Source organism: Plectropomus leopardus, chromosome 6 (genome assembly GCF_026936395.1).
Source record: "Plectropomus leopardus strain MGB_pleo_1.0 chromosome 6, ASM2693639v1, whole genome shotgun sequence".
Taxonomy (NCBI): Eukaryota; Metazoa; Chordata; class Actinopteri; order Perciformes; family Serranidae; genus Plectropomus; species Plectropomus leopardus.
Window position 1 is genome coordinate 27124657 of NC_142181.1, and position 13900 is coordinate 27138556.

The window sequence follows — 13900 nt, forward strand, 5'->3', positions numbered from 1 at the left end:
TACAGGATGTGGCTCAGTTGCAATGTTAATTTTATCAATGGCATTTATGGTGAAAAATGTTTGCTCCTGAACTTCTTTCCATGACAAAAAAAGACAAGAACAACTGCCATGTAATAGGGAATATAAACGATTATTTATTGCCACTTTATTCCATTGCCATTGGTTAGAAAGTGCTGCCTGGTGTCATTTGTCACACTAGAAGCCAACAGTGTTGTGTTACTCGTAAAGCTCATCACGCCTCTTTTTCCTCCATAATGCCAGTATGCTATCTAATATCACACACTAGGACAGCATTATGCCGGCATTGTTTGGTTCTGTATAAAATGCAACGCCAGTGTAATGTAGAGCTTTGTTGCGCCCTGACAGAGGAATCTCTGCGCAAAAAGGGCAAATGCAAATGATGGAACAACATTGCAGTGAGAAATCACAAAAAAAGCAAGCGCTCTGCTAAAACATGACAAACTTTTATCTAGATTTTCATCATAAAATAAATACTAGTTCAAATTCTGGTGCCAAAATCAATATTGCTGGGGAGCAGGGCATCTAAGGTATTTCCCCTCGCTTGCTGCCACCGGCTAGACCTGGACAAGCAGTAAAAAATTGATGGATGACTCCAAGTTACACTTAGAGAAGCTCGACTTTGGTTCGAAGCATGTAAAAAGCACATATTGGACCCTTTAATCACCATTTCAAGCCCATCAAAAAGCAGCCATCTGCTCTCTCTACCCTTTTTGCAAGGGCTTGTGGGTAATTGGACCCATGGGTGAACAGTGAATGGAGGCATACAGTCAGCTTACATCTGAACTATACACACACACAAATTATATATTTGGCTTTCAGTAGGGTGCAAACAAGTAAAACTGTAGAGTCCACTGTTGTCGGAGTGTACATGTGATGTGAATATGAATGCTGGGGTCCAGACTCGTGTCAAACGCTAATCCCCCCGTGGCTGAAAACCTTGGCCCACTCTGCTTTATTAGAGCTTGCAGTGGGTAAGCTCTGGGAGTCTGGCAGCTAAGATAATAGTCCCCAAGTTAGAGTGCTCTGCGTGTCTGTGACCAGGTCTTAACCACGGAGATAAGATGCTGTAGGCCACACACACATTCTCATCACAGAGGCGCTGGGAACCATGCAGCAATCAAAGAGTTTGATCCAGCATCAAACAGTCAGAGACACAGTAAAGGGAATGGGGAATGATGCAAAGTTTTCCAACACGCCTTTCTTTATCCTCATTCTTTTGAACCACACTCAATACCCCATCAATAACTCTGATTCAGCTGGCAGCCAAACCAGTCAGTGGTGTATTAAGTAGAGTGCTGGGCTCTTTGTCTTAAAATTAGTTGTTGCAGGTGTGCATGTGATTGAGCTGACTTGATGACTGTGCCCTTCCCCGGGGCAGTGCGGTGGGCTAATAGGACGATGCCTGCTGCACAGAAGAGCAGTGTACCACATAAGCCTTTGTGCTTATGTAAGGGCTAATTTCAACATGGGATGAAGGCAAACAGTGGAGGTTCCAGCTCTTTGTTTGCCTGGGTTTGCACATGTTCCACTACCCCTTCTACTTGAGTCTCCCAGGGGAAACCAGGACATGCTGCACCCCGGTCTTTTCTGACCCAGAGTCTGTCAGTTGAAGGACAGACGCGGTTAGAAACCCACTGATCAGCACAAAATACACCTCAAAGACTCTGTGTGTGAGAACGTACATATGCACGCACTCTGTGTAAATGTGCACTCGTTCACCATTTGTCTTAGGGAGGGATCAGGCATCAGACAGAGGATATTGACCCCTGAACAGGAGGTAGTCTGTTCTCTCGTCTTCCTAATTTAGGCTAATTCCCTCCATTTCCCTGTCATTGATTAGTGATCAGACCTAGTGTCTTCCTCTAAATGGGGCCACAGACAGGGGTTTGTAGTAGAGGGGGGTGGTGATATCACAACACAGACTCACAGAAACTTTGCATTACATTGTGGTGGGCACAAAATGTGTTAAAATTATATACTGACAACTCAAAAACAATCACAGTGCAAAGTCTGTTATGAACAGTTGCAGTTTCTTTGAAGATTGGTAAGGTTTAGGGAAAGAAAAACACTTGGTTAAGCTTAGAGAACAAAAAATACTTGGTTGAGTTCAGGAGAAGATTGTGGTTTTGATTAAAATAATTACATAGATGTAAGTGACATAAACTTATATGTACTTGGTTGAATAATGTGCTCGTGCAAGTGCCTACATGAAGTACTTTTAATTGTTCAGTCCGTTCAGTCGTGTAACTATGTTAACTTTTGGTTTTGCATGGGATATGACCAGCGATCTCTTGTTTGGGGCCCATTGATACTACCCTTTATGTACAAAAATATATACATCCATTTCAAATGTTGTAAACGTCACTGCCCACATAGATACAGCCAATAGATGACACTAGAGGACAGAGTCAACAGTTTGGTACAAAAAGAAATGAGGCGCAGGTGGAGGAGGTTGTAATAATAAAACTTTGTAATGAAGACAGTGTAGCAGATGGCAGCGGTCTGTGAGGCCATGAAATACATCATGATATGTGGATGGAAACTTATTTTCTCCCATGATCTCAAATGGTACTGCTATGATCTGTCCATATCTGTAAGCTTTCAGAAAAAGTGCACAAAAACATGTACCCAGAGTACAGACAGAAGGCTCCACCTGTATCTATATACATGTCTGACGTTGAGCATAAATGAGCCCTTATAACTCCATGTTTGTTTGATTTCTCCCCCATCCCTCATGGCTGCCCTACGCAGACTTCTTGCTATTTATACTTAATTTGTGTGTCCACCGTGACAAAATATCCTTATTGACTGCATTGTTTTCATGTTCTCATGTGCTCAAATAAAATTGTGTGCAGATCATCTGTGCAGTTATTGGTGTTATTTTCATGTTGCCAATAAGTTATTTAAACACATTTTGTGGCCATCACCATACATTGTTCAGATATTATGTCCATTTCCTGTATTTCTATTGGACTGGGCTTTTCTATTATCCTGATCCCTAAGTGAATGACCTAATCTCATTGTTATTCTGTAAAAAAAATAGTGATTTACCACATGTGATGGAACAAACACCTACAGCAGAGCATCTCTCTCACCAGTGGTATCTAACAGTAACCTAGCAGTCAGTGTCTCTGTCAGCACAGGGGCAGCGGGGCAAGTTTGTATTCTGGCAGTAAGTGACCTAATAAATGAAGCAGTAATTAACACCCTGACATTGATAAATGGAGGGCAAGATAAAGGACGGACGTGGAGACCCCCATCTCCCTCAGACGGACTGTCAAACGCACATTTATTCCTATCTCATTGGAGCATCTGCTTGCCTCATAATCCACAGGCCCTGCGGTGGCTCTCCACTACGGCCAGTGCGCATGCACAGCACTAAACTGCGGTGACTCCATTCGATTCATATCAGTCTAATTTCTTTAAATCTAATTTGTATTCCAATCTACTGCCTTCTAATCACTTAAACCTTGAGTCTCCATCTGCTCTCCTCTTTGCGGTGGAAATGAAAACAGCAGATGCCTCTACAATTGTCCTTTCACTGCCAGAAAAAGCTGAGCTGGGCACACAGAGGGCCGGACGTGACTGGTTAGTGCCCTTCCTGAGTGCAGGTAGTCAGGTATAGAGGTGGAAAAGGTTAAAAACACGTCCATATGCTGTGGAATATGGTTTAAAAGAAGGACATCATTCTCAATTGTGGAAAAACGCAATGTGTTAGCCTCGCCTGTTGCTGATCACTTTCAAAGGCACAAACAAAAATGTTTGTGTGTTTTTACTGTGCCCTCATGAGTCCAAGAAGATCAAATAAAAAAGGTCCCATGTACATCCCCACCACCCCGCCATCAGACCAAGTTCCTAACAGAAGTGAAAGTCAATTTTCAGCTTCCTATTGGGCCCCCTTTCTCTCTCTCTTTACGGTAAATGGGCTTTCTGTTGCCCTTTTAATGCGATCATTGGTGCTATGCAATCAAGTGCTCTCTGAGCTGAGGCGAGTGCACTTCACTGGGTCTCAGGGCACACGCTCCAATCAAAATGCTGTGTTTCGCCCTGTCTGCAATAACACCACCATTACTTTTCACCGCTGCTGTGCAGTCATCCTCTCCTGGAGGAAAGCAGGGACCAGAGAACAAACAAACAAGCGCACAGACAGAGAATGAAATCAGAGAGGGATTACTGAACCAATAGCTGATTCCTTTCTGTCGTTTCTTCCAGTCTACTTATGTCGGCTTCACTTCAATCGGATGCAATTTTGCAACGCTGTTATCCAAGAAATGTGAAGTTTACAGCTTGAGTTTTTCAAACATTTCACATTTTATCAGTGAGACAAAACTAAAGACATATAAAGTTTAACAGAGATGAACAAAAACTGGGTATATCCAGGATAAAAACACCAATTTAACAATCAAAAAAGCATCTTCTTCCTCTTATTCCACTGACCACACACATAGAAGAGCTCTTTTCCATTATCTTTGTCACATATTTATTCATGTGTGTAACAGAAGGTCAGGCCTTTCATGATCTTTTTGTAATTATTTTTATTAGCTCCCAAGAGAAATTCTCATCCACCAACCAAATCAATACCCTCACCAGTCTCAGCCAGAGCATAAAAGGAAGAGCTCCCCAAAGAGATATTACTTATTCTGCCAACAGACACGTGCGCTGATCACAGGTAACCAACGGCAACCTCGGACCAAGGAAAAAAGTTCTAGTCACTGAGGCTCCGTAAAACATCAAACATGAAAACCAAGGTCCAGGCCAAGATGCAGTAACACTCTAATATGGAAATGGCGGCAGCTTCTTGGGCAGAAAGTGCTGAAACCCAGCAAAGTGAGTGAAAAAAACTGAAAACCTCAAAGAAATTTAACAAGAAATGAATTATGCATTAGATCCATGCCGTCCATTCTGAAATATATTCTCCCACTTCTCCTAGCTCTCTCCACTTCTCCTTAACCTCCCACTCTATCTCCTTCTCTCTATATATCTCCGCCTCTTCCTCCCAATATCTCTCTGTCTCCTTCACTTGCTCGCCGTCCCCCTTCCTACCCTCGCTGCGAGGGTGACAGAGTCATATCCGTCATGTCATCAGAAGGGAAATGTGAGAGAGCGGCGGGGGGAAAACTGGGGGTGGCGATAGAATGATGTTACCGGCCGTCCTCGCCTCTGTACTGGCCTGCAGTGACACTTGCAAGCAGCCCGTTCTGCACCCCAGATTCATCTTCTTTACAGCAGGCTGTCAGTGGCGTCACAGCGCATGAGTTCCAGTATACACCGATCAGTGGTGGACAATAACCAAGTACATTTACTCAAGGGCTGTACTTCAGTACAACTTTGAAAGACAAATATTGTACATTTAACTCAACACTGTAGTTATTTTAAGATTTGTATTTTGAGTTTGGGGTGTTTTTTCAATTTTTTTTAATAATTTTGAGTTTTAGGCTGTGTTTTTCTCTTTTTTTAAAACAGCTGTGAGGTTAAAATAATTTAGAGGGGGGTTCAGGTGTGTTTTTTCCCTCTTTTTTAATAGTTTTGAATTTGGAGGTATTGTTTATTTTTTCCAAATAATTCTGAGTTGTTTTGTGTTTTGTTTTGTTTTGGGGTTTTTATATATAATTTTGAAGTTTCGGTGTTTTGTTTGTTTCTTAAGATTTTTCTGCACTGGGTACTTATTTTTAATACTTTAAGTATAGTTTTCTTATTATACTTACTTTTAATTGAATAATATTTTCAATGCAGGAATTTTACTTTTAATAGAGTATTTTCACCATGTGGTATTAGTACCTCTACTTCAAAAAAGAATCTGAATACCTCTTCCACCACTGACCCCAATACCAGACATACAGCTCATCTCAGCGGGGTTTTTTCAAAATACAGCCTGCTATATCCACTGCACAGCCACAAGATACAGACGGGAATACACAGCAAGATCCACACACTGAAGACACAGACAGTGAAATGAAGGGTCTTCACAGGTGCTGAGGAGATTCAGAGGGAGGTAGTTTGAGCTAGCAAGCTCACATGATGGGCTCTGTTCCACCTCAGTGCTCTGCAGGCTCCCCCCTCCTCTCTCCTGCTAAGATCTGTACTCTGAAAGCAAACACAGGGGTAATTCTAGGAGCTGCTCTCAACCTCCAACTGCATCCATGCTTGCCTCCAACAAATATCAGCTAGAATTCCACTCTGAGTGTATTTCTGGCAGTAGTGTGGTGGGGTCGTATTGACTCTGCATCTGTGTATTTGCCCTCTACTCCATGCAGATGGAATTTATAAATAGTTTACTGTGGGAAACAAAATACTTGATTTTGCTGCAAAGGGGTGATTCGCATATCTTGCATTTCAAACAGTTTCCAACTTGTTTTGTTGTTGTTTTTTTAACCACTCATCCTGACTCTTCATTATCATTGACTTTAAAAGTGATGTTATCTTTCTTTCAGCAGAGGGTCTGTCTCAGAAGAGCTGATATTGCTAATTTGAAACAAGAGACTAAAGGCAGAAAAGGAAGATGACACAAGAACAGTTCACGTCTCTATAATGGCGAGCAATGTCTTGATAATGGGCGCTGCTTGCTTTCTATACATATTTTGATTAGTGTTAGGGGTATAGCACCAGCTCCTTGGGACTGTCAGGCCACTGGTAGGGACATTAAACAGTGTGCTGCAGATTAAATGATTTCCGATGCTATGGCCACTCAAGCATGCAGCTCGCTCGCTGCACCACCCCACCTTCTTCAGACCTCTCTGTTTTCCTGCACATCCCTCTGAGCAGCCATTTTCTTGCCTGCCTCGTCTTTGCACCGTGGCTGTAGCCTTGATATTGAAGATGCATGCTTGTTTGTGGAAAATTCAAATCCCAGAACAGGTAGTAAAAATGAAAGAGGTAAACTGAATGATTAATAGTCTCCTCTTCATCAACAGTGACAGCAGAGGAGCCCTTAAGTTAATGTCCACTTGCTCCGGTCAAGCAGAGTAAGTAGAAAACTACTGCAGTGGAGCAAATTTTTATTTAGTCACTTTAATCTCTGTAAATGTGCAAGATAATCAGATAAGTAAGCAACAGTGTTTATGTCGGTGTTCTCAAGATCGATGTCTGAGTGTGTGTGGCGCAGTGATGGAATGTAACTAAGTACATTTACTCAAGCACTGTGCTTAAGTACAAATTTAAGGTAGTTGTTATTCATTTGAGTATCTTAATTTCTTATTACATAATACTTCACTAATTCTCAGACAGAAGAATTAGACCTCTTACTCCACTACAATTATTTGTAACTTAAGTTACTAGTTACATTCCGAATTTAGATTTTTGCACACAAACCATATAAAAATATAGAAATACATCTGAAACAATAAGTCCACTGACAGAAAATTAATTGGCAACAATTTTAATCATCATTTTCTTTGCGTCCTCATTACCTGTCCCGGGAGTTCCCGCAGTTATTTGTTACTAACAATTAATTTTGTATGCAAAAGTGTTTCAGGGTTCTAGCTTCTTAAATATAAGGATTTACTGCTTTGCCTTTTAATCATCTTAATTATTTTTGATTGATCAATCTTATTTTATCTTTCCTGCACTGCACTTAAAAGGTTCCAACACATTTTCATGGACAAAATTTCAAGACTTTTCCGTGACTTTTCAAGGACCCATAATAAAAAAATTCTTTCCACACTTGCCTAGCGTTTTTCAAACATAACAGCTTCAAACCCTATTCAAACATTTTTTTCAGCTAGCTGGTATATACCGAGGGAGAGAAGATGAAAATGGAGAAATGTATGTGATGGTAAACAAAATGCCACAAATCGACCCATGTTTGAGGTACGTTATGTCAACAGCCTCAGAAAACAAATCTGCTATTATGTTACATTATGTTTAAGGTTATCCGCAGAAGATTACTGTAACAATTTCATTCCACACTACAAATTCCATGACATTTCCAGGTTTTCCATGACAGTGGGAACCCTGTACTTAAATACTTAGCTAACATTTCCAATGTAGGACTTCTGCTTGTCACAGGGTATTTTTATAATGTTGTATTATTACTTTTACTTAAGCAAAGGACCTTAATATTTCCTCTTCCACTGGTGCGTTGTGCATGTAAATGTAGACACAGCTGGGTACAAAATTTCCCCACTCCCCTTTTTTCAAGCGGCAGTTCCTCTAAACAGTTCCTACTGAGGGAAGTGCAATGAAATGAATGGTATCAATTGATTCTCCCTCAAGCATTGTAATCTCTTTACCTGCATTGCTGAGCTGCCCCAGCAGATTGAACAAGGCAAAATAAATAAGTGCTTTATTGCTTTAGAAATGAAGTTGAAGGGGAGGGGAAAGGGGGGGGGGGTCTTCAGGTGTCCATGATACACTGTGTTGAGAGATGAGTGGATAATTGGAGGTGTGTCGCAGGTGCTGACCTGTAGTGAACACATTGCAGTGTCCCTGCATGTCAATGAGGGCAGTCACCACCTCCAGCCACTCCAGTGGTCTCTGGACCCGCATGTGAGCACGAGGAGTAAGAGTTGTAACCACACACAATCCAAGTGATGGACTCAGAGAGCACAGCGAGGTAATGAAATGGCTCTTATAGCTCACTGTTTGTGTTTTTTTAAGGTGCAGCTTACCAAGTCAGGATGAGATTTATTAAATTTCTATTCCATGGGACACTTCATCCGGTCTGGCCGAGGGCGACAGGGTCAAGAGTGCTAGCAGTAAGTGGATGAAGGACTCATTCAATTTACTCATGCTCATAAATCCATGCTAACACAAAAAACAATGGGCTTTGATGGTTATTAATGGTGCTCACAAACACATTCGCACACCTACACTCCCTACATTTCATAATTCCACCACTGGCTGGGTGTTACGGGGCCTCTAAATGACAAATGCCTGTGAGCAGCCCTCCAGAAAAAAATCATCACCATCCTGGTAGTGGAACTGGAGAGTTCAAACGTTCAAGGATGCGATTAAGGCTTTCTTCCTACCCCGCCGCAATGGTTGTGACACTTGGCTCGTGCCACGTTCCACACTGAGACTTCAAACCACAAAGCCAGTCTCACCAGGAGCCATTATATACAGTAAATCAACTCACCCCTGGGTCATGGTGGCTCGGTTTACAAAGCAGTGTGGTGCCGTGTTTCTGCAGCAGGGACACAACAAGAAAGGATTTCCACAACACTGACATACAGAACGGGCCAGTGAATATCTATGTATCCATGTGATAATCGTCCAAATGAGAATGCTGTTATATCAGGCTGCTTGGCGTGATGACCATTTGTTGCAACCGAACTGTAAACATGATTTTGCATATTACAGTATATATTAGCACATAGACACACTGATTACTAAACACAGTATTACACTATTTACAAAAGCATATAAATATAGCATAGACCTTGTGGCATACCCAGGCAAAAATAACAGCACCAAACAGTACTTGTAATTCATATCAATGCTAATATGTTTGGCAGGCAGCCAGTGATATAAACGCTGACACACACGGAGATATCAGAATGTTCACAAGAGGTCAGCCTCACAGAAGACCTCTAGGTGACTACAGTTTCCACATTAACAAACTGATTTTGTAAGTGATGGTGTACAGTTTGGAGTGTTCTCTGAGGTTAGATTCCCCGGTTAGTTACAGGGAAGAAAAGGCACTGAGCTGTCATGGCTGGGTGATCCATAGACCAAGCCAGGGATGGAGACGGTGGAACGGGGCACTTATTCACCGGCTCCACCACTCTGAGCAGCATTACAGCTGCGTCGGACAACTACTGTGTGTGACGGATGTGTGCTCGAGTGTCATGCTCTGGCTGTCCATCTTCACACATCTCACACTGAGAGACAGCTCATGCATTTTTATCACCGGGGCCTGACCTCATCTTCAAGGCACTCAGCTCAGGTACAACTGTCACACAAACTCTTGACAATGAAGAACAAGAGGGTATGTTACTGAGTAAAAACACAAAGAGGAAAAAAAACAGGGATGTGGATTAAATGTTCAGTGTGAAGGATTCAGGGGGACACATTGGCAGAAATTGGATATAATATAACAAGTATGTCTTCTTTAGTGTATAATCACCTGAAAATAAGAATCCAAGTGTTTTCTTTACCTTAGAATAAGCTGTTTAAACTACGTAGGGAGAAGGTACTTGTTTATGGAGGACGCCATGTTAACTGCCATGCTTCTACTGTAGCCCAGAATGGACAAACCAAATACTGGCTCTAAATAGGGCCATTTGCAAAGTTAGCAGCCCAGCGGCAATGAGTAGCATCAGAAAAAAAACACAGATTTTTTTTTAACCTGAAACTACTTTATTCCATGTTTTTAGCGGTTTGTTTTCAAGAGGAGGAAGCATCTGCAGATAATTACGCACCCAATAAAAAAATGCGAGCACACATTAGCAGGTGCTGGGCTATCGGCCTGTCTGCAATGAGCCAAACAGCTTTGGAGAAACAGTGATTTGCAAAGGGAAATTGCTTTATTCAGTGTTTTTGCCTGTTTTAATAATCTGGTCTGTTTCTTTTGGGGAAGAAGAGACCTTCCCCCCCAAATAGTGTGGCTCCCAGTAAAAACTATCTGAACAATCAACACTAAAGGAATCCTAACTGGGTGAATTTTCAGCTCAATCCTCACTGCTAGATGCAACTTAATCCTCCACACTACTCCTTAAATATTCTAAATATCCAAATGCCCCCCCCCACACTTTACTTATGTGCATGTATTTACTGTCTCCTTATTTGTTTCACTTGCAAAGCCGTGTAACCACAGTGCCTTCATGTCTGCCTGCATGCACTTGTATGCTTCTCTTTGTTTACAGGGCTTGGGCCTGCACCCAAGAGCATGTATAGTTATATAGTTGTATGTACTTCTGTGAGTCACTCAACCTTGACATCTCTCCCTTGTATCTGAAGGTTGCTGTGAGACAGTAAACCAGCGGGCAGAGCGAGGGCGACAGGAGTCATTAGACGCTTCCCCAAACACAACGTTTCAGTGCAGCATGCAACATAAAAACACTGATAAGGCAAGCACATGGTCTCCTCCAGCAAGTTCAAGGGATCACAAGCTTGTGCCTTACTCTATCCTGACTTCCTGTCTGCATTTTGGCATGGTCTTAAGATAATCAAGTTTTGGTGGAGATAAGAATGCTCGTCACATCCACGCTGCAACTGCCTGTCCTACATAGAGGCTGTCTGTATTGTAACCGCTGGCTGGGTATTTGCCATTGATCAATAAGGGTTCATTCACTATCATCTAATCATCAGGGATTATATAACAGTAATTAGATCCACGTTTTCTGTCTGTTGGCCTCAAACCCTTTAATCGGCTGTTTGGGAAACAGAGACAGAGAGAGAAGAGAGCGAGGATTATATCAGTGCCTCGGGGCCCTGAGGGGTAAGCACAGGTGTGTATTCTGTAAGTACAGGTGTGTGAGACAGGTGACCACTTGCTTTACCTCAGAGTCAGCATGCTCAATTCATCATGTCACTCCTACCCCCATACCTACCCCAACACACACGCCTACTATAATGCCATCACAGGTGCACAACAACCCCCTCAGTGTTTGGATTCCACCCTCATTGACAACGACAGATAGTTATGTGCCTGGGGAAGTTTGGAAATATAAATCATACGAGGACAGATACTTGTCCTTTACCGCCGCCTACCTGTTACCATTAAACCCTCCCATTGTAATCTCTCGCCCTCCTTCTCTCTTTGTTTCTCTAGGCAAAAGCATCAAGGAATTAGGGCTTTTTCTGCTCTGTAAATGTCAGGGGTATGCTTGGCTGAGGCTTAATAAAGCGGAGGTAAAACTGGGGAAAGTGGTATTACCTCCCCTGCATTCTGCTGGTCTTCAGCAAAATCAGCCATGTGCATTGTCTGATGCTGACATTTTCTCTTCTGCACTCTGAACATGTAAAGGCATTGACCGGTGTGATCCAAGAATTTAAAACAGCTTTGAATCCTCTTTTATTTTTTTTTAGTGATCACAGAGCTGTACTGGACTTTAAGAGAAGTACGTGGAGCTCAAAGTCTATTCTCTTCTATCCTGAATGTGTGGCTGCTGGAATGCGATCCATTGAGTAGCCAGACTTGGCTGATAAAACATCATAGGAGCTGACAGGCTCTAGTCACTAGTCAAGTAACGATCACACACACACACACACACACACACACACACACACACACACACACACACAAATACACACACACAGGCCTTGGAAAGTTGTCACCTCATTCTTTGCTCCCTGTTCATTCCTCTTATGATCACCACCTTTGTCTTTATTCTCCACTCATTTTTGATCTTAATCAGAGACTAAACAGTAGTGCGCTCTGATGCAAAGGAGTGCAGCCGCCCTGTCAGTGATGAGACCATGGGAGACAGCAGAGTGAAGATCTGAGATGAGGGTTCATCATTACAGCAGCCCCTATTCCAGCAAATGAACCGCAATTACAATAACGCTGCCTAAACGCTGCCAACTCAAGCAGAACAATCACATTTGGGGCGAGACATCGCAATGGCTCTTACACAATGACCTCAGCCTGCCTCATCATTCACCTAGACTATTTTAATCTGGGCTTACTTTCCATTATAGGGCAGTACTTTAAACCGCTCTCATTCAATCACGACCATCAACAGAGCTGTTAGTCTCCAGGGCGCTTTGGTAATAAAGCCTCATCCTCACCGTTTCCCTTTAAAAGATTGTGTTGTTAAGCAACTCCTCTCGCAATTTTTGCATTTGATTACACTCGTTCTGTCTCCCTCTCCCCTCCTCCTTTCACTAACACATACATAACCAATCTCTGAGTTTGAGTTTCTCTCGACTCAGCAAACCACAACTCCGCTGGCGGATAGAGAGCTGCACATCATATAGGTCGGTGGTTCCCAACTAATGGATCGTGGTCCAAAAGTGGGATGCTGGCCCATTCTGAATGGACCACAAGTGACTCTTGAATGTGCCATATTTGTGAAAAAACACAATTTATTTTTGAAGTACAGCGAATTTGTGGCACAGAGCTTTTATTTTGAAGTGCCGTTTCTGTTAATTTCTGTTAACGTTTTATTTTTTTGCGTTCTGAGCCCACATGCTGTTTACAGTGTCTGAAATAAAATGTAATATAAGATAATTTATCTAAAGTGTGGACCTTTAAAAAAAATGACTGAGGAGAAATCTGGACCCTGAGGCTGGACGAGTTGTGAACTTCTCGTTTAGGCTACCGAACACCCCTAGTGGCCGTCTCCATTGACCTCTCAGGCGTATTTAAGTCGGACCATATTTCAGCACCTCTCAGAGTGTCACCCAGGATGGACGTGATGTCACCAGCTCCTACATCAGACACAAGCATGCAGTAGGTCTCAGAATAGCAAAAGGTCAGGAGTTTACGTCCACTATGCAAAGCATGCTCTAGTCCAGCTTCAAAAGCAGCATGCTGGAGTTTAAGAGATAACCAGGCAGCTGCTGACCGGTGTACTCCTGGAAATATCTTCTACTGCCATCAAGCTGCTTCTTTGAAAATTGTGGTAACCCTGTTTTCACAGTCTCTCCCAACACTGACAACAACACACACTCTCCCTCTATTCTCTCTTCATCTCACCTTTTCTCTCCTCTCCCACACACTCACAGTATTAATCACAGCGCACTAAACAGTGACTGACGCCATTCACAAGGCTTGGCTTTGTTGGCTACGCTGCCCAGTGAATACAACTCCAGACCTTTTTGTCTGCCTAAGTGGACTCTTAGTGGAAGCTCCTCCCTCTCCAAGGACCCTCAGATTACCTCTGAAAAGGGCTGGGTGATGGGTGGGTTCTGCAGGGGTGGTGGGGGAGAGCAGAAGATAGAGGGAGGAGGGTGACAGGCAAATGATTGGGAAGATCCACAGCTCCCGGGGAGATGT

General features: G+C 42.6%; 1 protein-coding gene across 6 annotated transcripts in view; it reads right to left on the reverse strand.

The window, feature by feature from the left end:
* The window catches only part of robo2 (roundabout, axon guidance receptor, homolog 2 (Drosophila)), a 428768-nt gene that overhangs the window by 193028 nt on the left and 221840 nt on the right, over nt 1-13900 (reverse strand). The window lies entirely within an intron of this gene.